Below are 24,634 nucleotides of genomic sequence, written 5' to 3'. Positions count from 1 at the left end.
AATCAAGGTGCTGTCATTATGTCTGTATTAGAACCCTGGGCAGCACCTGCGCACAGGCAACTGACCATAGTTCCAAAGCCTATTTCTCCTTTGCAGATCACTGTGCAAAAAAAGAAAAGAAAAACAAAAAGAAATGAATCATCTTTTAGTCTGATAAGTTTAACCACTTATTTCCACTCCTATGTGAACCTGTCTTTGGCACATAGAAATGAGTATGAGTAGAAATCTTTTGAAATAGGGCCAGTTTTCTGAAATGTCTGTTTCCATTTTCAAGAAAAAGATGTTCTTTTGGCTAAAAATACTTAGCATGATTGTTAAGGAAGCTTAGCATGATCAGTATTGACTGTGTGTCAGTGAGTCATAGAAGATTATTGTCTAAAATGGATTTAGGGAAGATTGGGATTTGGTTATTTTTTAGAACTAGAGAGCTAAAATTCCCCCTATCATAGCTGGAGAAAACAGCACCAAGTCAAACTAAAAAAAAAAAACATGGTTTCTTTGGTAGGCACTAAATGCAATCATTCACGGCAACAGTGCTGTTGCTATGTCTTATTTTTCTACCAAGTTAGATTAGACCCTCCTTCTCCTAGCTTGGAGATAATGAATATGGGTTAAATGCCTTGCAAAGATGCAGACAATGGATTTACAAAAGCAGTAGCCTTTCAGGACCCATTAACTTTGATTTTGAATGCTTTGTTGTTTCCCAGGTGTTGATGATACAAACAGTCCACAGCCCTTTCCCTAGTTCATTTTGAGAATTCTAATGTTGGCTAAAAGAAAAAAAAAGTAGAAATCCTTCTTGCATCTTGTACAGTTTTTCACATTTATTTTTATAGAAAATTGAGCTAAACCTGGGATCTAGTATTAAGTCAGGCTTTCAATATAAAGCTTTTACCTTCTAGGAATGTCCCCTTTTTCTTTCACAACCGGATTTCTTGGGGGAATGGAGTCGGAAAAAAGCTTAGACTTAATACTTCTGTTTTAATCACAAAGGATGATTTTACTCTTCTTATTTGTCCAATCTAGAGAATTTTAACTGCTGTTCTCTCCTTCTATTATACTATATTGTCTCTTAAATTGTTTTGAGCCCTATGGCCATCTGAAAATACTACTTCACCATTTTCTCTTCCTCTTTTCACCCATCCCTCAGCCCCTATGCTCTTGTTCCCTGTTTCATCTTCTGCCTTTCTCTTCTTAATTTACTGTCTCAATTATCCTATCCACTTTTGTCACCTACTTGCTCATGACTCCTACTTCTACTCATTCCTTCTGAAACTGGACAGCCCTGGGAGTTCTCAGATAAATCATTCCTCAACCAAGGTTTCATGATTCTTGACTCATTCACAGGAAGGAATTCAAGGGATAGCGCGTATAGCCAAATAGTTTAATTAGCTCGACATTGGAGAGCCCTGGGAATTCTCAGAGAAGTTGAGATCTTGCCCAGGGACTGATGCCATGACGGTTTTTGCCTCAGCTGCAGGAAAGAAATCAAGGACTATCAGTGTGTACACCCAAAGAGTCCAAGGAGTAGCCAGTATGTATAGCTTAAAAAATGATAGTGTGTAGTGAAAGTACATGCTTGAAGGAAAATGAGTGCAGGGTTCTCCAAAGGAAGAGAAGCCCTCAGACCTTAATAAGGGATTGATGAGTAGCACCTTTTACTGGTTCTTTTCAGGTGCTGACCTGAGTGAGTGCTAGGTGTATGCACGCCAAACAGAACTTTTTGTTATGAGCTTTGGGGTCTCTTCCCCATTCTTCCTTCCCCATCTGACCTGCCTCACTTCTCTCCTGAGATCTTGTTGTATATTTCTGACTGTCTCATACACATTTCATATGGGAGCCCCACAGGCGTATCACATTCATGTTTAAATATGAATTCATCATGTTGTACACTGATATACTATTCTTTTGGTTTATCTTGTTTAATTCTATCAGAAATCATATAGTGTTCCAAACTAGACTCCTGAATCATCCTAAAACCTTCCTTTTCCCTTACTGGACACTAAGTTAAGACTCTCTTAACTAACTTTACAATCTGCTGACTTTGGTCATCTAAACGATGCTGACTTAGTTCTGCTCATAATAAAATTTCAAATAAGGCTAATAGAATATCTCACATTATTTTTCATCCTCCCATTATAACCCATTCTAATCCATAATCTATTTACTCAGTAAACTCTATTTCTAATGTGCAACTTTGAATATTTAGTTCCTCGCTTAAGCCTATATATTACAAATTCCCTAGCATGGCAGACTGATGTTGTCACTAATGTTTCCTGTCTATTTCTCCAATCTTTCTTCTTATGCACTCTAGATTTCAGCCAAACCAAAACTTCCTGGATCCATTATGATCATTCTATGGCTTCTTGATTTTGTTTATCTTGTTCCCACCACCTGAAACACCTTTTCTATGAAATCTTGTAACTATTCACCCAGAAAACACTCGGCTTTGAATGTTCCTTTGAAAGGATGCAGCTGATGCCAGAGATGCTGACTAAGGCAGAGAGGGAGAGGAGAAATTCCACATCTTATTCCTTTCCCATCACTGCTTCCCACTGGCTGAGCTCATTCAGAAGCCAGTGTACCTGGAAGCCTTTGAAATGATGCAGTTTTGAGTCTTCAGTTTACTCATTTATTAAATGAAGCATGAGACCTACCTTTATGATTCATGTTAATGTATACCATGTATCAACTAACTTGTCACTGGGAAATTAGGTATTCTCTGGATGACAGTATCAATATTTTCACACATTCGAATTTAAATGGCAAAAATTTCAAAACTGAGTATTTACAACTCTGCCTCACTTCCTTTGCACCCCTCACATCTAGCACAATTACCTGAAAGGTAAATACTGTTCATAAGTTTTATCAATTAATGTGTTCAATTATTCAACAAAATGTATGATGCTACATGCTAAGTCAGGCACTAAGGATGTGCAATGCATTCTTGCTCCGTGATTCTGTAGATCTGTTTTAGCTTTCATGGTTGGAGATCCCTTGCTTCCATTGCTGCCTCAACCCCCATCCCCTAGTACTTTCTTACCAACTACATTAATAAAACAAAGGAAAAACAAATGCTACTGTGCTGGTCTGAACCTGTGGTAGACCCCAGAAGAGACATGCCCTTTGATCCTCATTCAACATTGCTGAGTGGGAGCATTTTGATTGTTTTCATGAAGATGTGACCCACCCAACTGTGGGTGGTAACTTTTGATTAGATGATTTCCATGGAGGTGTGTCTCCCCCCACTGAAGGTGGAGTTGCTTACTGGAGTCCTTTAAAAGAGGAAACATTTTTGGAGAGAGTCCCTTTTTGGTAGAGCCACGTGAAAGCCAGCAGACGCCACCACGTTCGCCATGCGCCCTTCCAGCTGAGAGAGAAACGTTGAATGTCGTCAGCCTTCTTGAACCAAGGTATCTTACCCCAGATGCCTTAAATTGGACATTTCTATAGACTTGTTTTGATTGGGACATTATCTCAGCCTTAGAATTGTAAACTAGCAACTTATTAAATTCCCCTTGTTAAAAGCCATTCTGTTTCTGGTATATTGCATTCCAGCAGCTAGCAAACTAGAACAGCCACTATGAATTAAAATCTTCTGCAGTGTATGCTGTTGCTGCACAGGTCCAAGTTTTCCTGACTGGGACACTTCAGGCTGGACTCTGAGAAGATGGGCAGGCAGAACAAGCAGCAAAGGGAATTCTGTGCCCTCCAGGCATGATGCACCCATTTATTAAAGCAACCTTAAAGAAAACTTTAGAAATCTGTTCTCAGTGAGATATATAAAACAATTAGGACCGATAAAACTTTCTTCTTTCCTTTATTTTAATGTTCCTTTTGAGATATTTATTCAAATAGATAGGCATGAAATACATTCCATAAGTGATTAAATGAGTCAGCCTTTTGAAGGTTTTTGACCAGGCATACATTTATGTAGCGCATGGGCTTTTTCCCCCAATAAAAAAAAGCTAGTTTAAATTCATATTCACAAAAGTTCTTGGCACTTATACTTCTGCATTGGAAGGTTGAGTGGTCACTTGTGACTAGTCATTTTCTGTCACATTTTGAATGAAAGAGTAGTGATGGCAGCTGAAAAGAAAGATGTTTTAAAGAGCTTAGCCAACATTATTAGCTATTATATAAGAATGGAGTGATATAAGAGGATTTCTATAGGGATTTGTGGTCTGAAGACAATAGCCTTCTGTAAAATAGGAAGGACCTCCTGTCAAATAAAATTGGTCAATCTTCATTTATTTCCCAGAACAGCCCACCTTCTCTCGTCTCTGAGCTATTTACAGTGCAAAGACTTTACTCAAACTCAGACTGGGGAAGGTCATCACCAGTTCACCCTCATGAAAGCAAAAGCATAAAGGCTATACTTTAGATGGCAGGGAAATTAATTCATAGCAATCCTGAGATGCACAGGGAATGGTGAGCAAAGATGTTGGTAAATATGTAGGCAATTCTAAAGCAATCTTGTATTAAATACTAACGATGTTTGTTTATTAGGTTAAAAAGAAAAAACAGGGCACACCTAAAATATTAAGTATATGTCACAGTGAAGGGGTGACTGGAATTAAAATTTTCTTTGGCTGGTCAAGACATTTAAGGGGTCCCATTGCAGCTGAGTAGGGTAGTAGGCACAGAAAAGCATAAGGTCTTAATGAGAGGTGAGAATCTCCTGCCAGCACATCCCCTTATTTTACTCTCACTCAAGAAACAGCCTTTTAACTCAATTATGAGGGAAGCTTTGTGCAATTTCCTCTCTTTAATATCGAATCAGAGATTGTGCAGCTACAAGACAGAATCTTTTTGGCAGCACAGTCTTGGGGGTAAAAGTGTCTAAGCCACTGTTAACAGGCTAATTTAATTGATCAATTGTTTGCAGAATTAATTTTGATTTAGAGATAGCCAGTGTACTTTAAATGCTAAAGTTTCTTTTCTCTTAAGAGACAAAAATAAATGCCAAATTTCCATTTCATTTATTAAGTTTTTTTAAATAAGCATTTTAAATACATAAGTGGGACAAGGTTAGGGTAAGAAGTTTTGATGAAATGCACTAAATTACAGGACGTAATTCTTATTCTTATAAAGAATATTTAATTTACAATTGGTGAGAGGATATACAATAAAAAGGACAGCTAATCAAACTTTTCATACAAAAGTTTCAGAATATTTGTTAAATTCATTTCAAGAGGTTATTGAAGATTGTTTGCCAAATATTCGATGTATCACCCAATACACTAGAGGTTAGAAAAAACTATGTAGAGTTAAAGATCAAAGGACCTAATCTTGTTTATAGAATAATGAACTTAAGCAATTATAGACCAGTGGATAGCAAATGTACTCCATTCTCTCTCTCAGAAATACAAGATTTTCCATCATTAAAGGAAAGACCCAAACTCCTATCAGCCATTACCAAAGACAGAGTTAGACCCAGTCATCCCAACACACATCATCTATACCAACTTGGGGGATGTTCATTCCTGGAATTGGGTTAGAATTAAAACACTTTTTTCATGCCCCACTTGCCCATTTGGAGAAGCATCCAACGGTGCTCTATAGCTATTACCCTTCCTTGCCAGCCACCTTCTTATCGAAATTATGTGAGTTCTATGCAGTTGTTCTTACACATTGCAAATGGTTAACATCATGATAATAATTTCCTTAAGTTATTGTTTAAACTAGCCATAAAAGATGTTTTTAATAAATAATTGTTGAAGGGATGAATGAACACTAAGTGCTTCAGTCTAATTTAAAATACTTATCCAAGAGGATGGGCTAAGGAAAATTTAACACGTTGCCTTGTATCTGTACTATCTCCGCACATACTTTCTTTGAGTTTTCTTTGGAGGTTTGGAACTCGTTGGGGGTAGTTTTGAAACTCATATGGGAAAAATATTCTATGTTGAAAACTTATTTTTGACAAAAAGTTCCAGTATGAATAATTAAGTTATTTGAAAAAAACATTTATATTATAAAAGAATAGGAGAGAATTGAAAATCTCAGATATAGATTTGTGTTTGTCTATCTACCTTCCTACTTACCTATAATTATAAAATAAGTGCTTCTTGTTGGGCCAGTCTTTTCCATTGCTTATTATTCTCTTCTATCAATGAGGAAAATAAAATAGGTCATTTCCTTATAAGTATATTTATATAGGTAAATTCCAGAAGGACAGGTATTTTTTTGTTGTTTCTATTTTCTTCGATGAATTATCCACAAATGCCTAGAATAGTGACCTATAGTAGACACTCAGTAATTTTTTCATTAATTAATTTATACATTGATATTTCTATAAGAATTCCAGACAGCTTTATATTTACAATTACTACCTTGGATTGTTTTGTAATTTGCATAATTTTAGCCTTCTTTCCAAGTGAAAATAATGTTTTACAATGTTGAATTTCTAAGGCGACATACTGGTTAACTGAGGGGATATACCTGAAGCACTGTACTGATACAAATTATTTGTATCAAAAGATTAGATATTTATTCTGTTTAAGTAACACATCAAATTGTTCATTGTTTCAAATACACACATAGGGCAGTCTCTACAAGCATGTCTTCTTATCAAAGAATAGTATTTTGTAAAATGATTTTACCTTTAAAAAGTATTTGCATTGATTTATAGTGGCCAAGTACACAGTTGTGTTAGATCGATGCTAAACTGATGTCTATTAAAAGGAACATGGTGTGTTGGAGTATGGAGTAGTTGATAAAAGACTTAAAACAGTTTTGACGTAAAGCATACTGTCACTGTTTAAATCATTCTGCTTTGAGTTTAGAGTCTTTAGAGTTAATACACAATTTGTATAGGAAGAGAATAAATCTATCTTAGCCCTGTAAATCCTCTTGTAAAAAGAACACTCATTAAAGGTTCCTCTACTCCTCTTCCTCACCCCACTCCCATCAGTTCACTGTGAATGAAGACTTACTTATGTTGACAATTATTCATAAAACTGTAAATTGATACTATAGGTCTGTAACAGTTCATGGACTTTTATTTTTAGTCATACTTGGAAAATATTAATTATTTTTATGTTCTCCCTAATTGGTTGAATGAATATTTTGATTTTCTCACATCTTTGCTTTTAAAAAAGAGAAATCTGGCTCATCACTCATGATGAACTTGTTGGTGATATGTATAAGAAGCAATTTTGAGTGTTTACTCAAAATCTTACTAACTACTTATAATGCATCCGCTCATTTATGATACCTGCAATCCATGTGCCAATGGTATGACCATCTCTTACGTAACAATTGAGAAAATGGAGGATTGGAGAAGTTAGATATCTTTCCCAAGTTCATAGAGCTACAAAATTGGCATAGATTGGAAATAGAACTTGATCCTTGGCCAGACTCCAGAGCCTGTGTTCTTATCCACTATCAAATTGTTGATTATCAGAGCTCAATATGAAGAGCTGATAAAAAAGGAAATTAGAAGACAAAAAGTGTGCAGTGCAGTCATGGTAAGATCTCTCTTTTTTGCATTCTCTACTATTCTCTCTCCTTCTCTTCCCCCGTTAATATTGTATGAATTTGCTTATAACTATAGCTATTTAAACCAGGTGTTCTGAACTGGGGGGTGATTTTGTCATTCTGGAAACATCTAGCAAAGTCTAGGGACAATTGTGGTTGTCATAACTAGAGGATGCTCTTGGCATCTAGTGGGAAAAGGCCAGGGATATGTAACATCCTACAGTGAAAAGGGGAGTTCCCATAGCAAAGAATGATCTGGTCCCAAATGTGATGTCATATAAATCCTCAAGTCTTCATTAACAAAGACTTGTAATAAACATATTGCCCTAAAGAAAGTTTAGTACCTTTTTAAAAAAATTGGATAGCTTTAAAAATTCAGAGCAGCCAAAAAGGCCTAAGAGTTCGTGAAAATACAAAGATTAAAATTCTTAAAAATGTGAAGATTAAAACATACTGAACTTTGAGAAAATAGTGGTATATATTTCAATTGTTCTTCACTTGAATTTTCATCATTGTTTTATTATGATGCAAAAGTAAATATTTTGAAAAAGAGTAAGACTCATTAAAAATCTTAACTTTTATTGTGACTGATGTATGACTTTTCCACATACAACTTTTTTGAAGCAATCAGTTATTCATTCTCCTTTTGGTGAAGCTTACATTTTATAGAAAACATTTCTGATCTTTTAATGAAAATTGTTGTTAGAAACACTAGCAGGCAGGATAGGAACTTTACAGTGTCATTCTCCAAATGATTTCCAGGTTTGGCTGGACTCCCATGTACCTGTAAAGGTAGGATAATTGCTCCTATGTGATGTTTGAAGAGTTCCTTTGACACTCTCATTTTTACTTATTCAGAGATAAAATTTATGGATTAAATGTCATGGAAACCAATTGAAAAACTTGATTAACTGGATTTGGATGCTCTAACAAATTGATTGCTCTATTTAACACTTTGTTACCTGGAAAATTCTCTTTTGCTTCTACTTGCATTATTGAAAATCTTTCTAGACTGCAATGTTCAATGTTTTTGTTTTCATAATTAGACTACACTTTTCAAAGTGGAACTCCCCTTGTTAACTGATACTGTTGAAGTGTCACAGGCTAATATTTTAATACATCATTCCCCATGATAATCTATTGCAGAAGAAAATGTGTAAAAGCTAGGAATGATTGGTCATTGGGCAAATTTTTAAAACCAAAATTTTTGATGTGAGGTTTTAAAAATGTTTAAATCATTTTTCTTATTCTCTTAAAATATAAAAAAAGCAGAGAAATAGGTTTTGTAGTTGTTCTAGTTTGCTAGCTGCTGGAATGCAACTCACCAGAGCCAGATTGGCTTCCAATAAAAGGGGATTTATTTAGTTAATGTATAGTTTTTCAGAGGAAAGGAAGCTAACTTTCCATTGGGGTTCTTTCTTACATGGGAAGGCACAGGGTGATCTCTGCTGGCCTTCTCTCCAGGCCTCTGGGTTTCCAACAACTTTCCCCGGGGTGATTCCTTTCTGCATCTCCAAAGGCCTGGGCTGAGCTGTGAGTACTGAGACGAGGTATGCTGAGCTGCTTTGGCTGTGTTACATTGAGCTCTCTCTTGAAGCACCAGCCAATTAAATCAACCACATTCATTGCAGCAGGCACGCCTCTTAGCCAACTGCAGATGTAATCAGGAACAGATGAGGTTCACATGCCATCAGCTCATGTCCACAGCAATAGAACTAGGCACCTTCACTTAGCCAAGTTGACACCTAACCTAACTACCACAGTAGTTAAGACTCTATTAGTTGGTCTTCTGGTATTCAAGGTTTGAATGTTCTTCTAAGTTATCTGTGATTTCTGTTGGATTGTTTGAAAGATAGTGAGGAGAAACAGAAGTTTCTATAACCCGGGACTTCTTAATATGGTACTATTGACCACTTTTGACCAAAGAATTTTGGGGTGTGTGTGTGTGCAGCATGGGGGTGGAGGTGTGTATGGTTCTCCTGTGAATTGTACAATGCTTAGCAATATCCCTGACTTCAACCACTAGATTCCAGTCACAATCCCCTTACTCAGTTTGACAACCAAAAATTGCCAGATGTCTCCTGCTGAACAAAACTGCCCCTTCTGAGAACTAACTCTGTAGTCCATTAAAATTAAACATACATTTTCATAAAATCAAGAGATATGTAGACACAGTGCATTTTTTGTATTATATATATCATATCTGATTTTCCTTCTTTCTACACTCTTCTCCATACCTCTCTCTTCTGTCTTTTTGTATCTGACTCTAGTGCTCCCTTTAGTATTTCTTGCAGAGCTGGTCTCTTGGTCACAAATTCTCTCAGTGACTTTTTGTCTGAGAATGTTTTAATTTCTCCCTCATTTTTGAAGGACAATTTTGCTGGATATAGGAGTCTTGGTTGGCAGTTTTTCTCTTCTAGTAATTTAAATACATCATCCCACTGTCTTCTAGCTTCCATGGTTTCTGCTGAGAAATCTACACATAGTCTTATTGGGTTTCCCTTGTATGTGATGGATTGTTTTTCTCTTGCTGCTTTCAAGATCCTCTCTTTCTCTCTGACCTCTGACATTCTAACTAGTAAGTGTCTTGGAGAACGCCTATTTGGGTCTAATCTCTTTGGGGTGCGCTACACTTCTTGGATCTGTAATTTTAGGTCTTTCATAAGAGTTGGGAAATTTTCAGTGATAATTTCTTCCATTAGTTTTTCTCCTCCTTTTCCCTTCTCTTCTCCTTCTGGGACACCCACAACACGTATATTTGTGCGCTTCATATTGTCCTTGAGTTCCCTGATACCCTGTTCAAATTTTTCCATTCTTTTCCCGATAGTTTCTGTTTCTTTTTGGAATTCAGATGTTCCATCCTCCAAATCACTAATTCTATCTTCTGTCTCTTTAAATCTATCATTGTAGGTATCCATTGTTTTTTCCATCTTTTCTACTTATCAATTTCGTTTTTGAAGAGGTTTTCCATTTCTGTTCGTATATTCAGCATTTGTTGTCTCAGCTCCTGTATCTCATTTGAACTATTGGTTTGTTCCTTTGACTGGGCCATATTCTCAATCTTCTGAGCGTGGACCATTATCTTCTGCTGGTGTCTGGGCATTTATTCAGATTTCCCTGGGTGTCGGACCCAACAGGTTGTAAGATTACTCTGTGAAATCTCTGGGTTCTGTTTTTCTTATCCTGCCCAGTAGGTGGCGCTCGTGGCACACGTGTTTGGAAGGGATCCCCCCCCATCACCGTTCTCCGCGGCCTGGGGATTTCCGATCCAATTCTCTCAGTTGGTCCGGGGGGCCACGTGTGGTGGGGGCGTCAGCCGCCGCGGCTTGAGGGAACCCTGTGGCTCCTATTATTAATGCCCCTATTGGTGTTTGGTTGGACCCAGTCCCTGCCACTGTCGGAAATTCCCTCCTCTCCCTGGAGGGGTGCCGGTTGCCGGCCGCCGCGGCCTGGGGAACTCGCCACCGGACCAGGAAGCCGCCCATGGGGGAGTGGCGCCGGTTGCCGGCCACCGCGGCTTGGGTAGCCCTCTGATCCGAGACTCGTAGCCGGTCCAGGAAGCCGCCCGCAAAAGAGGGACACCGGCCGCCGCGGCTTGGGAAACTTGCCTCTCTGAGACTCTCAGCTGGCCCGGGAAGGAGGGAGGGAGGTGCTCCGGCCACCAGCTGCCGCTCCTCGGGTAATTGCGCGCCGCTCGGGGATCTCACTGCAGCAGAGTCTTGCAGTCAGTCTAGCCAGTCCAGACTGGGGTACGCTGTGTGTCCATTCCCTGCCGTGGCCCCGGGAGCTGTTCTGCACTGTTTCTGTTCACCTAGTAGTTGCTCTGGAGGAGGAACTAAGATGCGCGTATCTTACTAAGCTGCCATCTTGCCCCCCCCCCCACCACAGTGCATTTTTTAAATGACTGTCTCTTCATCATTACAGATCTGCCATGAGAAAATAATGGGGAAGCAATGCTCTAGATAGCCCAGACTGACATTTTGATCAAGTGTATAACCTACATAATCAGGACAAATCAGAATGCGTGTGGTGAAAGTTATTGCACAATAAAGGGTAAATGTTGTTGGAGAGATCATTTGAGGGAGGAGACCTGGGTAGTAAGCCAGGCCATACACAGTCCATTTTAGGAACAGGTTACGATGCAACCTCTTGCATGATTCTGTGGTTCATGCTAGCTTAACATGGAGTCAGTTCTACAGCCCCTGTGACCTCAAGCAGCCCATTCAAACCAGGGGCTTGAGGGCAGAGCATCACTGAAAGTAGCCCATTTGTGATTCGTAGGGCTGGGGCCATTTCCAACTCCTTATAGGGGCTTATGTGAAGAAACTGTTGCCTAACATGAGTGTCCCTGGGGCAGGAATATCCAGAGGTGCCAGGGGACACAAGAAGTACAGCAGTTGACAGTCTTCTAAATAGCCAGTCTTCTTGGTGAGAAAACTGGTTAAAACCCCTGGACAGGAAGCGTCAGGCTGGACACACATCCTGCCACTGGCACGCTGTGACTCTTCTCAGGCCACTCAGTCCAGCTCTTTTTATTGTAAAATGGTAATACAGATTCCCATGCCACACCGAGGGGTTCAGGGACAAATAATAGTCAACATGCTGTGCAAACAAAGGATGATTGAAAATGTTCTTATTACTGTTACATGTTGTCAAACAGAATAGCATGTGAATGGTGTGAATTTCCAGTGGAGAAGACAGGATCTGACTTAGGCCCTTTTTTATTTATTTATTTACTTCTATTTTGCATGAGCAGGCATCAGGAATCGAACCCAGGTCTCCAGCATGGCAGGCGAGAATTCTGCCACTGAGCCACCATCACACAGTCCCACACTTAGGTCCTTTTTAATGACATTATCCCTCCCCTTGTTTTCATAATGATTGTTCTCACTGCTGAGGTGGAGTCTATGAAATCTCATCCTGGAGTACTGCAGACATTTCTTACTAACCTTCCTCTTATTCCTGTCACACAACAAAAGACACAGCTTTGGCTTCTGAAATAGGGAAACTGAAGCATAGAAGAATGGACCTTATCATGAATTAGGTTAAGAGTTATTGGGATGGTAGCTCTACAATTTCCCTAAGTCAAAGGAGGAGCACTCAGACTAAATCATTGGTCAACACAGATCCAAAGAGGCAGATTGATCTGTGGTTTAAGATTATATTTTGATGATTTTCTCCCAGTGAATTTTGTTTGGATTGTCATAAACCAGAAACCTTGGTTAGCTCTTTTGTTTAATAAAAGTGAAATTTTCTAAGAAAAGATTTTTAGGCATTTCTGATTGAGTCAAGATATAAAGGTGTGTTATTCAGCCAGACTTTTGCTCAAACTTCATTTTTTTAAGAAAAGTCTTTCCTTATTATGGGATGTATTCTTGACACATATCACATCAAATATTTTCCCCCTTTGAATCATATATCCCTTGATATTTTTTTACAGAAAAATGAACACATAGGAAAAGAGTTTAATTAATTAGTAACACCTTACTGATTAAATCTACACATACTGTGATCTGAGTTTGAGCAACAAACTGTACACCTTTCTGCTGACCTATTATATGTTGAAATTGATTTGAGAGAGCCATATATGTTTGCTGCATAATTAGAGAAACCATATAATTATGCAAAGCAATAGTTATGATTTTATGTGTCATTACATGTGATTCTAGTATACACTATTATAAATTGGCTATTTAAAAAAGTTTTTCATTTGCTTTGTTTATATTATAGTGATTGTTTTAGTTCTGAAGTAGGATCATGACAGTTATCTGTCAGTTATAAGAGAAAATAAATTTTTCTTCAGAAACAGTTGGGTTCAAAACTTCCTTTGCCTTCCCTTTCGTAAACACTACAAGAAGACTGATGAACAACAATAATATAACATGGAAAGTTTGTGTTCAAGGACATGAACTTCTCAAATTCGGAGTGTCTGCTTGCAGAACCTAAAAAAAAATATTTCACAGACCAAATCAGAGAAGTTGATGTGAAAATAAATCTGCTGTCTTTCCTTAAGGCACAATAATCAGAAATCTTAATGTTTTGGAGCCTTAGATTCTTTTATTGTTTGGATTGCTTTTTCAAGTTTCTAGAATTTTGTGAAGAATATGCTAAAATTTTTAAAGACTTTTAAAATTTAGAAGAATCCCATTCTTTCAATTACTTTAAAATTACAGTACTGCTTTGTAAAAACAACTGAACATAAATGATTGAAATGTTATTTTCATAAATGCAGGAAGCCCTGGTTAAATGCCATCTTTCATCTTGAAAAATGGTCACATGGTCTAACATATAAAATGCATGCCCAAATGTTCCTGAGAAGCCCATCACTTATCTATGCAGCTAAAATCTTAGCTTCCATTTTCAATTGCTCTCTAAAACCAAATGGGAATAGTTCCCATTCCTGCTTACTGCCTTTTCTTTTTCTCAGCCCAATTTAACTTCTTGGGTTTCATTTGTGTATACTTCCTACTCCTTGTGGCGGTCTGGCCACTGCTTCTGAGCCTCAGCCCAGAACAGATCTTGTTTCTTATCTCTGATGTTCCTGTGCTACTGGGTGATCCTACAGTACTTACCCTGTACTAGATGTTGAGGCTGACTCCTATGCAAGACATTTCACCCATGCAACCTTCAGTTTCTCTTCCCTGACTGATGGCTGTTTTCTAGGAAAACTCCCAAAGAAAGGCTGAAGGAAATATAAATCAAGAAAGTCTTTCTAACAAGAGGCAGGTGTTTGTGTAATCAGAGATGAATAAATGCATATGTGCACATTCTGGATTTGGAGATAACCTCTGGATCTATTGTAGGTAAGATATACAACCCCAGTTAGACCTATTCATATACTCTTTAATTCATTTAAGCATTAATTCTCTCATTCACATGTGTGCACTGGGTGATGTCTTTGTTCCAAACACATGTATGTACATATGTATACATGCATGGTAAAGTACAGTGTAGTAAAATTGAGATATGTGGATGTTATAGAAACATAGGTGAGGAATCTCTGAACTTTTGTAAACCTAAAGCATCAATAGTACTAATCTATTTAAACCTTTCACAGTGTTCATCATATTTAGAGAAAGTAGTTGCCAAGCTCAAGATTAAAAATCTATGTTAAAATATGCATTTATAAGTATTTTATCTACAGGCTATAGGGAAATAATTTAATTTAGATGCTTTGCTTCAGAATGTTACACAATCAATTCACCCCTGCCGTTTGAAATCCCCATGGTGAGAAGAATTTTATCCATGAGGTATAAAAGTCAGAATATTCTACATTATGCAAATAATTACTTGATTTTAAATATAAACTCATTATGTATTCTTAATATAGAGTTTAAATAGTTAGCTTTCCAGAGGGTCTTAGCTCCAGTAGCTTGAAAAAAAAAATTACATAGAAATTGCTTTGGATTTTGAATATGTTTGGTATAGGGCATATTCCCCCCACCCTTTCTGCTTGAATACTTTGAGACTATAAAAATAGTATACACTGTGCTGGGATGCTAAGAAGACAATGCTGATTTTGCTTCTCTTGACACTTCAGACTACACCATTGTAGCCTGAAAAATATTGTAGCACTGAGGATTTTCCCCCTGGAATAAAAAGAAAATGAAGCTCATGTTAATGATAACAATTTGTATTAAATCTTAGTGTATTTGGAAATTTGTTCAAACAGTGACCAAAGTGATTCAGAGTACAAATAAAATTATGGTCAAATAAATATGCTCTGCTGACCAAAAAGTAATTTCAAACTAATTCAAAGTCTTTATATATGGTTTTCATATACAAAGAAGGGATTTTTAAGCTACAGAAACACTCTGAACTCGTCCTTCCTTGACTCTCCATTCCCTTTCTCCTATATAAGGCATCTGGTTCCTTGCTAATTTCTTCAAAATTCTCCTCAAAAACACCTTTCCTTTCCCTGGCTACCAGTCCTTTGCCAACTTGATTTGGGATCACCTAAGCCCCTGACAGAAGCACTCTTACATGCCCTCCTTAGCAGAAAGAGGAGGGGGATATAGCGGGAATATTCATATCTCAGTAATTTTATTCTATTGTCATATATACATCAGTAAACTTTAATTTATGATAATTTACTGTTCTCATGCTTAGCTGGGGAGAAAGGTTTAAACAGCTTGGGTGTGCCTTAGAGATAGAGTATTAGTTTATTTAGACTCAGTAAAATGGGGGTCATTGATGCATCCATATCCATTAATGGGAGTTAGCAACTGCTGCATATATCTCATAATTAGATTTACCAAGGTGCCAAGATGAGAAACCCAGTGATGCGGCATAATATATTATCCTCATCCAAAAGGTGCTTTTCATTGTCTGAAGAGACAGATGCCATGTTCTGATAAGAACTATGTGTGCAGCTTTACTAATGTGAATTATTTGATATGAAATGCTGCCAGTAGAATTGATTTACTTTTTTTTCTATTTAGAGGCCCAAACTGTTCCTCAGAGAAGCTAAAACATGTATCTGCACGAATCTAACCAGAAACTTACCACATGAAATAAAATATATCTACTAGTGATTTTCAAGGTAGGTTCAGAGTCCAAGTAAAATAATAAAGGTGCAATGGATTAAAAAAAAATCATCTGGGAAAGGCAGAACTCTGGGAGGAGCTGAACAGAACTTCTCCCCAGCAAAACAATAATATAACTGGTAAAAAATTATTTTTAAAAAGTCAGTGAAGTAGAATTTTCACCTGCCATGTGGGAGACCTGGGTTTGAATCTCAGTCCATGCAGTTCCTAAAAAACAAACAAGAAAAACAAACAAAGAAAAACCAAACAAACGAAAAATCAGCCAGTGGTGTTGCAATAATGGAATACTCACATGGAAAAATAATGAAATGTGACCCCTCCATACAGTATACCAAAAAAAAAAAAAAAAAAAAAAAAAAAGCTGAAAGTCTCCGGAAATTGTTCTAAGGGCAGGCAGCAAATAGAGAAACTTTCATTCAGGAAAATCTATCAAATCTTTGAAAGAACTGCAAGAGCCTGTGGCATTTGAGGCATGACCCCCTTCCTTGCAGTTATTTCCCCCTTCCCTTCAGCTCTGTGCTAAGGAAGCTTCACTGCAAGTGTGTTCAGCCAGAAGGGTGAGGACTCCTCTCTCTAGACCCCAGTCGTGGGCCACAGTTTAACTCAGCGAGGGCATGCTGCCAGTGTTCCTCATCCCATCCAGCCCCATTTTGGAGAAGCTCTATTCCAGGCAGGGGTGGTCAAGAAGACTGGTTCTTCTTTCTCCCACCCGGCCTCCACTCAAAGGCAGAAGCTTCATTCCAGACACAGCAGGCCAAGACTATTAGGAACCTGATTACTCCTGTTCCCAGTCTTTTCTAAAGTAGAGTTTCCATTCTAGGAGGGCCAAGCCCAAGTCCACTGCCCCAAGTGCTCTCAGATAGTTGGGTTCATTCTCCAAGAAAAGCAGGTCCCTGCTTCTAGCTCCTAGGCAGTGGGGCAGGGGTTCTTCCAAGGAGGAAGCACAGGGCATTGAAGGCATTGCTCTGAGCTCTGCCTGACGGGACTGACTTTACTTGGAGCTGAGTGAGGAGAACCTCAAAGTGTTAAGAAAAACAATGGAGACCTTGATGGAGAGCAATTGAGAGGAACCTAGTAGCTCCATGATAAGATTAAAATAGCAGAGCAGTCATAAATTTAATAGAGAAAACCAGATAAAGAGATAGTCAAGAAGACCCCTTCTGGGATAAATGTCAACTCTGGGAGTAAGGCAAATTGTATGTGTGCATTAGGTTGTACTCACTCAGGAGCAATAAAAGCATGATATGGGACAGACTTGAGAACATTTTTGAAGCTGTACATAATCCATTAACACAAGCTGTAAGCCTCACTGCCCAAAAGGGCTTCACCACAACCTCTGACCAAACACTGACTGAACAATAAGCTGATCCATGCATGACTCCTAGGAAGCCAGGTTTAAAAGTAAAATCACAGTCATCCCTGGCAGCTAGTGAGACTGTTTACATGCTCAAGGCTGCACCCCTCAAGAAAAACAAGACAGGGAATCTCCAAGTCATGAGCCTTTGGCTGAATACAGGGAAAAAATACTCCCTGAGATGTGATAGCAGCTGCAAGCCAACATAAAGCCAATGGTAAGGGGTAAAAATCTAATTGACTAAGGGAGCTAAAACACAAAAACTTAGGCTAATAAGGTTGTTGTATCCCAGCTACTGAGGGGCAACCTCTAGGTAGCCAGGCTAAAAGATAAAAACAAGGGGGAAAATTCTGATCAGGGTTGCACACTGCAGGGAACAGACTTCATAGAATTAGTTACAAGCAAGTCATTAAACAAGCACATGGCCAAGCAAAGAATGACAATCACTTCCTTCTGGGTTTAGTATACAGAATTGCTATAATATATTATCTAAAATGTCCAGTTTTCAGCAAAGAGTTAAGAAACATGGAAATAAGTAGAAAAGTATGACTCATATACAGGGGAAAAAACAAACAATAAAAATTGCCTTTGAAGGAGTACAGATGGTGGACTTAGAAACAGAGATGTCAAGACAACCACTATAAATACGTTTAAAGAACTAAAGAAAACCATGCTTAAAGAATGAAAAGAAGGTGTGATAGCAGTGTCTCATCAAATATAGAATATAAATAAGGAAATAGAAGCTATTAAGAAGAATCAAATGGAAAATCTGGGGTTGAAATATACAAAAATCAAATGAAAAAATCACCTCAAGTGTTCAGTAGTAGATTTGAGTTGGCAGAAGCCAGATTCAGTAATTTTAATAATAAATCAAAAGGAATAATGAAATCTGAACAGAGAAAAAAAAAAGATAAATGAGCAGACACCATTAAATGCACTAACATCCTGTAATAGTAGCAGAAAGAGAGAAGAGGGAAAGAAGGACCTGAGCAAATATGTGAAGAAAAGGCTTAAAGCTTCCTAAATTTGAGAAAAAAATACAATCTACACTTCATTAAGCTGGATAAACTCCAAGTAGGATAATGTGGAGAGATTTACATCTAGACACATCATAGTCAAAACATTGAAATCCAAAGATAAATTCTTGAAAGCAGTAAGAGATAAAAATAATTTATCAGGCACAATAGCACTCCAATAGTACTAACAGTTGACATTTTATCAGAGATAATGGAAGCCAGAAAGGAATGGTATGTTATATTTAAAGTACTGGGAAAAATGCAACAAACAAGCAAACAAAAAAACAAAATGATACAAACAAAAAACTATCAACCAAATATTCTTAGACTCAGCAAAAACTGACAGAATTGAAGGGAACAATAGATAATTTAATAATAATAGTTTGTGATTTCAATACCCCACTCTCAATGATTAGTAGAACAACTAGACAAAAGATTAACAAGGAAACAAAAGACCTGAACAACACTATAAACAAGTATACCCAACATGTTTCTACAGAAGACTACACCCAAAAGCAGTCACGTATGGACCATTCTCCAGGATAGACTATTTGCAGGGCATAAAAGTCAATAGCACTGGGCGGGTCACAGTGACTCAGCAGTCAGAGTTCTCATCTGCTATGCCAGAGACCTGGGTTTGATTCCCGGTTCCTGCCCATGCAAACAAACAAATAAACAAAAACAACTCAATAGTAGCAATAAATTTAAAAGAATGTCAATCATGCAAAGTATGTTTTCTGAGCACAAGGGAATAAACTAGAAATCAATAACAGAAGAAACTTTGTGAAATGCACAGATATATAGAAAGTAAACAATATCTCCTAAGTAACCAATGGGTGAAGTAAGAAATCACAAGGAATAATAGAAAATACTTGGAGATGAAAGTGAAAATCAAACAAACAAAAAATCATGCCAGACTTATGGGTTGCAACTCAAGGTGCAAAGAGAAAAGTTTATAGTTACAATCAGCTATATTAAAAAAATAAGATTGTAAATTAATAACCTGAACTTCACATTAATACTCTGGAAAAGAAACAGCAAACTAAGCCCAAAGCCAGCATCAGGAAGAAAAGCACAAGCACTAGAGTAGAAGATAATGAAATAGAGAGTAGAAAAGCGATAGAACAAATTAATGAAGCCAAGAGTTTGAACGGATCAAAAAATTGAAATCAAGGAATTTAAATTGACAAAGAAAATTAAAAAAAAAAATCAGAAATGATTAAAATAGGAATTAAAGAGGGAAATATTATTTATTGAGCTTACAGAAATAAAAAGGATTATAAAGAAATGCTATGAACAACAGTCTGCTGACAAATTAGATAATTTAGATAAAATGGACAAAATCTTTTAGAAAAAAACAAATTACGGACTCAGACTCGGAAAGAAATAGAAATTCTAAATAACTCTAAAAGTAAAGACATTGAGTTGAAAATTTAAAAACTTCCTGGCCCCAAACCAATCATGGTGGCTTTATCCCCGCCCTCCCACCCCCCCAGAAGCTTTGAACAACCAGCAAGAACTGACAGAAACATTTTTCTCAAAGCTCTAGAAAATAGTTAAAGGACTATAGTCAACGGCGTCCACACCAAATCAAGAATAATAGGGATTGGGGCTTGGGATTCCCTGGCTTGCTCATTCCCCACTGGCTCAGCGTGGAGCTAGTCCAAGCTCCCAGTGTGGATCCCTGGCTCCAGTTCCAGAGGAGACAGAGGAACTCCCATGCACATGCAGGATGCATTTGTGGCCAATCTGTCTGGTGGTGTCCTGAGGGACTCCTGTTCCAGAACATGTCCTGCATATAGAAGGCGGCTTACTGAGCTGTCTTACAGAGTGTTGTGGGAGAGCACTAAATCATGCTGCTTGGGGAAAGGGACTGCTGGCTATAGGATGTATAGTATTACAGGAACCATGAGGAAATGGTTTCCTAGGGAAGGGGGACATATATACCCATGTAAATGGGAAATCCCTAAGGCTACATGTGCATGTCTAACATAGGAGACATGTGCTGAAAGGTTCAAGGAGGTTCCTACACTTTGGCAAGGAGTTATTCTCCAAATCCTCCATATGGGTAAGCCCAGAAGGACCGTACCAAAATCAGTCATCAAAGACTGGATAAGGTGTTTTCTATTTTTCTGTCTTTTTAAATTTAATTTAATTTAATTTTTTTGTTAGCTCCTGGCATTCAAGGAAAGTTCTGTCAAAATAGTGGCCAGAAACAAGCTTAAGGAACAGATGTCTTGGAGTCTAAATTCCAGTGATAAAACATTAAAATATCAAAATTTCCAAGTTTCAATAACAGATTACAAAACATACAAAGAAACAGAAACAGATGGCCTAGGCAGAGGAAAATATTAATGCATTAAAAATCATCAATAAGGAGGACCAGACCTGGGACATACTAAAGACTTTTTTTTAATGGACCTAATTATGCTCAAAGAGCTAAAGGAAAACATGGACAAAAGATATCAGGAAAACAGTAGATGAACACAAAAAATTTCACTGAAGAACTGGAAATTATCAAAAGGTACCAAACATTGCTAAAGACTTATAGAAGTTAACAAAATGAAAGAATGAAAATTAAGACAATTGCAATCATTCATTTGGGGAACAGAAAGAAGAAAGAATGAATTGAAAGCATCTGAGAAACTTTTGAGACACCATCAAGTGTACCAATATATACATTGTGGGATTCCCAGAAAGAGAAGAAAGTGGGAGAGAGAAGTTTTGATGAAGGAAGGGCTGAAAACTTCCCAAATTTAACAAAGGACATGAATATACACATTCAAAATGTTCAAGGAAATCTAAGTAAGATAAACCCAAGTGGACCCATGCTGTGGCATATTATAATCATATTGCTGAATTCCAAAAATAAAGAGAGAATTCGGAAAGCTGCAAGAGAGAAGCAGTGTGTCACGGGCAAGAGAGCCTCAGTAAGAGGGAATGTCAGTTTCTCATCAGAAACCACACAAACAAGATGACAGTGGATGACAGCCTTACAGAGTTAAAAGCTAAAAATTACCAACCAACAGTTCTGCATCTGGCAAAACTGTCTTTCAAAAATGAGGGAAAGATTGGGACATTCCCAGATAAATAAAAGCTGAGGGTGTTCATCATCGCTGGACAGACCCTACAAGAAATGCTAAAGAGAGTTCCACAGGTTAAAAGGCAAGGACAATCGACATTAAATTGAAGGCACATAAAGGCATTAAGATCTCTGGTGAAGATAATGATGTGGGTAAATAGAAACACCAGTACCATTGTAATTTTGGTTTATTACTCTCCTTAGAATCGGAAAGGCAAGTGTACAAAATGTAATCAGAAATCAGTGCTTTTGGATACAGGATGTGTAAACACGTAATTTGTAACAAAAAGCACATAAATATGTGGGGAGAGAAGGATCAAAACATAATTTGTATATACTATTGAAGCAAACAAGATTGTTATAGATTAAGGATGTTAAATTTAAGCTCCATAGTAACAACCAAGAAAATGTCAGAGGAGATGGAGGGTCATAGAGACAGAATTAGAGGTCAGGTTGCCAGGGCTGGAGGGCAGGGGAATGGGTATAGGGTTTCTGTTTGGGGAAATGGGAAAGTTTTAGTGACGGAATATGTTGAATATTGTGAATGTGATTAATTTCATTGAATGGTATGCTTGGGAGGGGTTGAGATGGGAACGTTTATGTTGTGCATTATCAATTACAATAAAAACAGAAAGAGAAACTAAAGAAATAATGATGACTAAATGCAATACATGATCCTGCTTGGGATTCAGCAAGGGAGGAGAAAGGACTCAAAGGGACATTATTGGGACATATGAAGAATTGAGAAAATAGGTTATTAGCTTTATATCATTTTAAATTTCCTGAACTTTATAACTGTACTTAAGGTGGTTACAAAGTGAATATCCTTGTTCTTAGTAAATGTACATGAAAGTATTATGTGTTCAAGGAGCGTGATGTATATACAATGTACACTCAGTTGTTCAGAAAACGGATTGATAGATACCTATAGATAGATGAAAGAAAGAAAGAAGGTAAGAAAGAAAGAAAAAGAATGAAAGAGAGAGAGAAATGGAAAATACGGAAAAATGTTCAAATTGGGGGATCTTGTTATCAGGGTAGGGCAGTGGGGAAAATGTTGGAATTCTCTGTGTCAGGTTTGTATTATTTTTGCAACTATCTTATAAATTTGAAAGTATATAAAAATAAAATAGTTAAAAAAAACAAACAAACAACTTTCTACAAAGGAAAGCCCAGAGCCAGATGGCTTCACTGGTGAATTGTATCAAACATTCAAAGAACTAATTTATTATTTTTCCCACTCTTCCACAAATTAAAAGATGAAGGAACACCCAACTCATTCTATAAAGCCAGTCTTACCCAAATACCAAAATTGGATAAATATATCACAATGGAGAATTCTACAGGCCAATATCCCTTATAAATTTAGATGCAGAAAAAGATTTTGTTAACAAACCAAATCTAGCAACATGCAAGAATTATATGCCGTGAATAAGTGGGATGAATCCTAGGAATGCAAAGTTGGCCTACATTTGGAAATTGACTAATTAAATAAACCATATTAATAGAATAATGGAAAAAGCACATATCACCTCAGTAGATGCAAAAAATTTGAAAAAATCCAACGCACCATCCTAATTAAAACACTCAACAAACTAGGAATAGAAAGGAACTTCATTAATGTGACAAGGGCATGTACAAAAAGTCTATAGCTTAAACATACTCGATGGTAGATAATTGAATGCTTTTCTACTAAAATCAGGACCAAGAGAAAAGTGTCTCTTCTTGCCACTGCTCTCTAACATTGTACTGGTGATCTAGCCAGGATAATTAGAAATGAAGAAGTAAAATTATCTCTCTTTGCCAATGCCAAGATCTTCTAGATAGAAAATTCTAAGGAGCCTGAAAAAGTCCTATTAAGAACTTATAAAGTGGGTTTGAGTTTGAAAGATCTAGGATAAACATGTACAAGTCAATTGTATTTCTATTCTCTAGCCACAAATATTCTAAAAATGAAGTTAAGAAAATAATTCAATTTACAGTAGCATCAAAATTGAATAGATTAAAAAAAAAAGAAATCCAAGACTTGTACACTGAAAACTACAAGACATTTTTGATATTAAGGAAAAGTGAATAAATGGATGTGCCACATTCATGTGTAACACTTACTATTATTATGATGGTGATGTTCCAAAATTTATTTATACTTTCAACCCCATTCTCATCAAATCCCAGTTGGCTTTTCTGCAGAAATTGAGAAGATGCTCTTAAAATTCTTGTGAGATGCATGAGCTCTAGGGGAGAAGCTGTCTCCAGGCACATCCAGGTTGTTGATAGATTTCAGTTCCGTGCAGCTGTAGTATTGGGGCCCCTGTCTGTGTGCTTGCTGTCAGTAGGGAGCTATTGAGAGTGGCGTGTAGAATCTTTCTCAAGCCACCACATCTATTCTACCTCTTCTTCCGCGGCTTTATCTCTGATTGACTATTCTGCCTCTTTCTGCTTTTCAGGATTCATATGCTTATCTTAGCCCATTCTGATAATCTAGGATAATTTCCCTATGTTAAGGCCAGCTAGTTAGCAACCTTAATGCCTTTCCAGCAATACCTAATTAGTGTTTGATTGAATAACCATGAAACACAAGTATTGAGTAAACATCTTTAAATTCCGCATACCACATATTTAATTTTTCCAGACTGCAAGGGTTTCAGTTAATGCTATTAATGTGATCTCACAACCTGTTTGCAACTAATTGAATCAAAAAAGAAACAAAGATGTTGAGCCATTAAACTATTAATTTATTAAATATTTGGAAGATTGAAATGTGCAAATGTTTCCAGGTAGTCCAGTTTATACTGAAAAGTGTATCTCAGACACTTTATATGATTCAGTCACATATAAGTCACAGCCCTCATTCTGGCAGGCATGTGATAACTAATTACTTTAAAATTGTTATAGCCTATTGCAGTTTTAAAATTAGTTCTGTCTCATTTTATTTGGAATCATTGCTTTATTTCTTGGCCAAAAAAAAAAAAATAATGACTTGATTTCACAAGGGATCTTGAAAGTTAAAATTTGACCATTACTATAGAACTAGAAACATAATATTGGAGTTTATTCATTAGAAAACTTAGCAAGATCTGAGGTAATGTTTAGCAAGAAGTCACCATTAAGAAGGCATTTATTTTGGGAAACCTTTTATAGTCCCTGCCTGATT

At 37.2% G+C, this 24,634-nt stretch overlaps 1 protein-coding gene and 1 long non-coding RNA gene across 2 annotated transcripts in view; both read left to right on the top strand.

The window, feature by feature from the left end:
- The window catches only part of LRP1B (LDL receptor related protein 1B), a 1,945,542-nt gene that overhangs the window by 705,880 nt on the left and 1,215,028 nt on the right, over positions 1-24,634 (top strand). The gene's annotated exons all lie outside the window — the stretch shown is intronic.
- The window catches only part of LOC143677595 (uncharacterized), a 38,255-nt gene continuing 20,711 nt past the window's right edge, over positions 7,091-24,634 (top strand). The window contains exons 1-3 of the long non-coding RNA XR_013172711.1: positions 7,091-7,472; positions 14,146-14,285; positions 15,924-16,024. This is a non-coding gene — a long non-coding RNA (uncharacterized LOC143677595). The remainder of the gene's footprint in view (positions 7,473-14,145; positions 14,286-15,923; positions 16,025-24,634) is intronic.

This window comes from Tamandua tetradactyla, chromosome 3 (assembly GCF_023851605.1).
Source record: "Tamandua tetradactyla isolate mTamTet1 chromosome 3, mTamTet1.pri, whole genome shotgun sequence".
NCBI lineage: Eukaryota > Metazoa > Chordata > Mammalia > Pilosa > Myrmecophagidae > Tamandua > Tamandua tetradactyla.
Note: the sequence above shows the minus strand (reverse complement) of the source record. Positions and strands in the feature narration are given on the sequence as shown.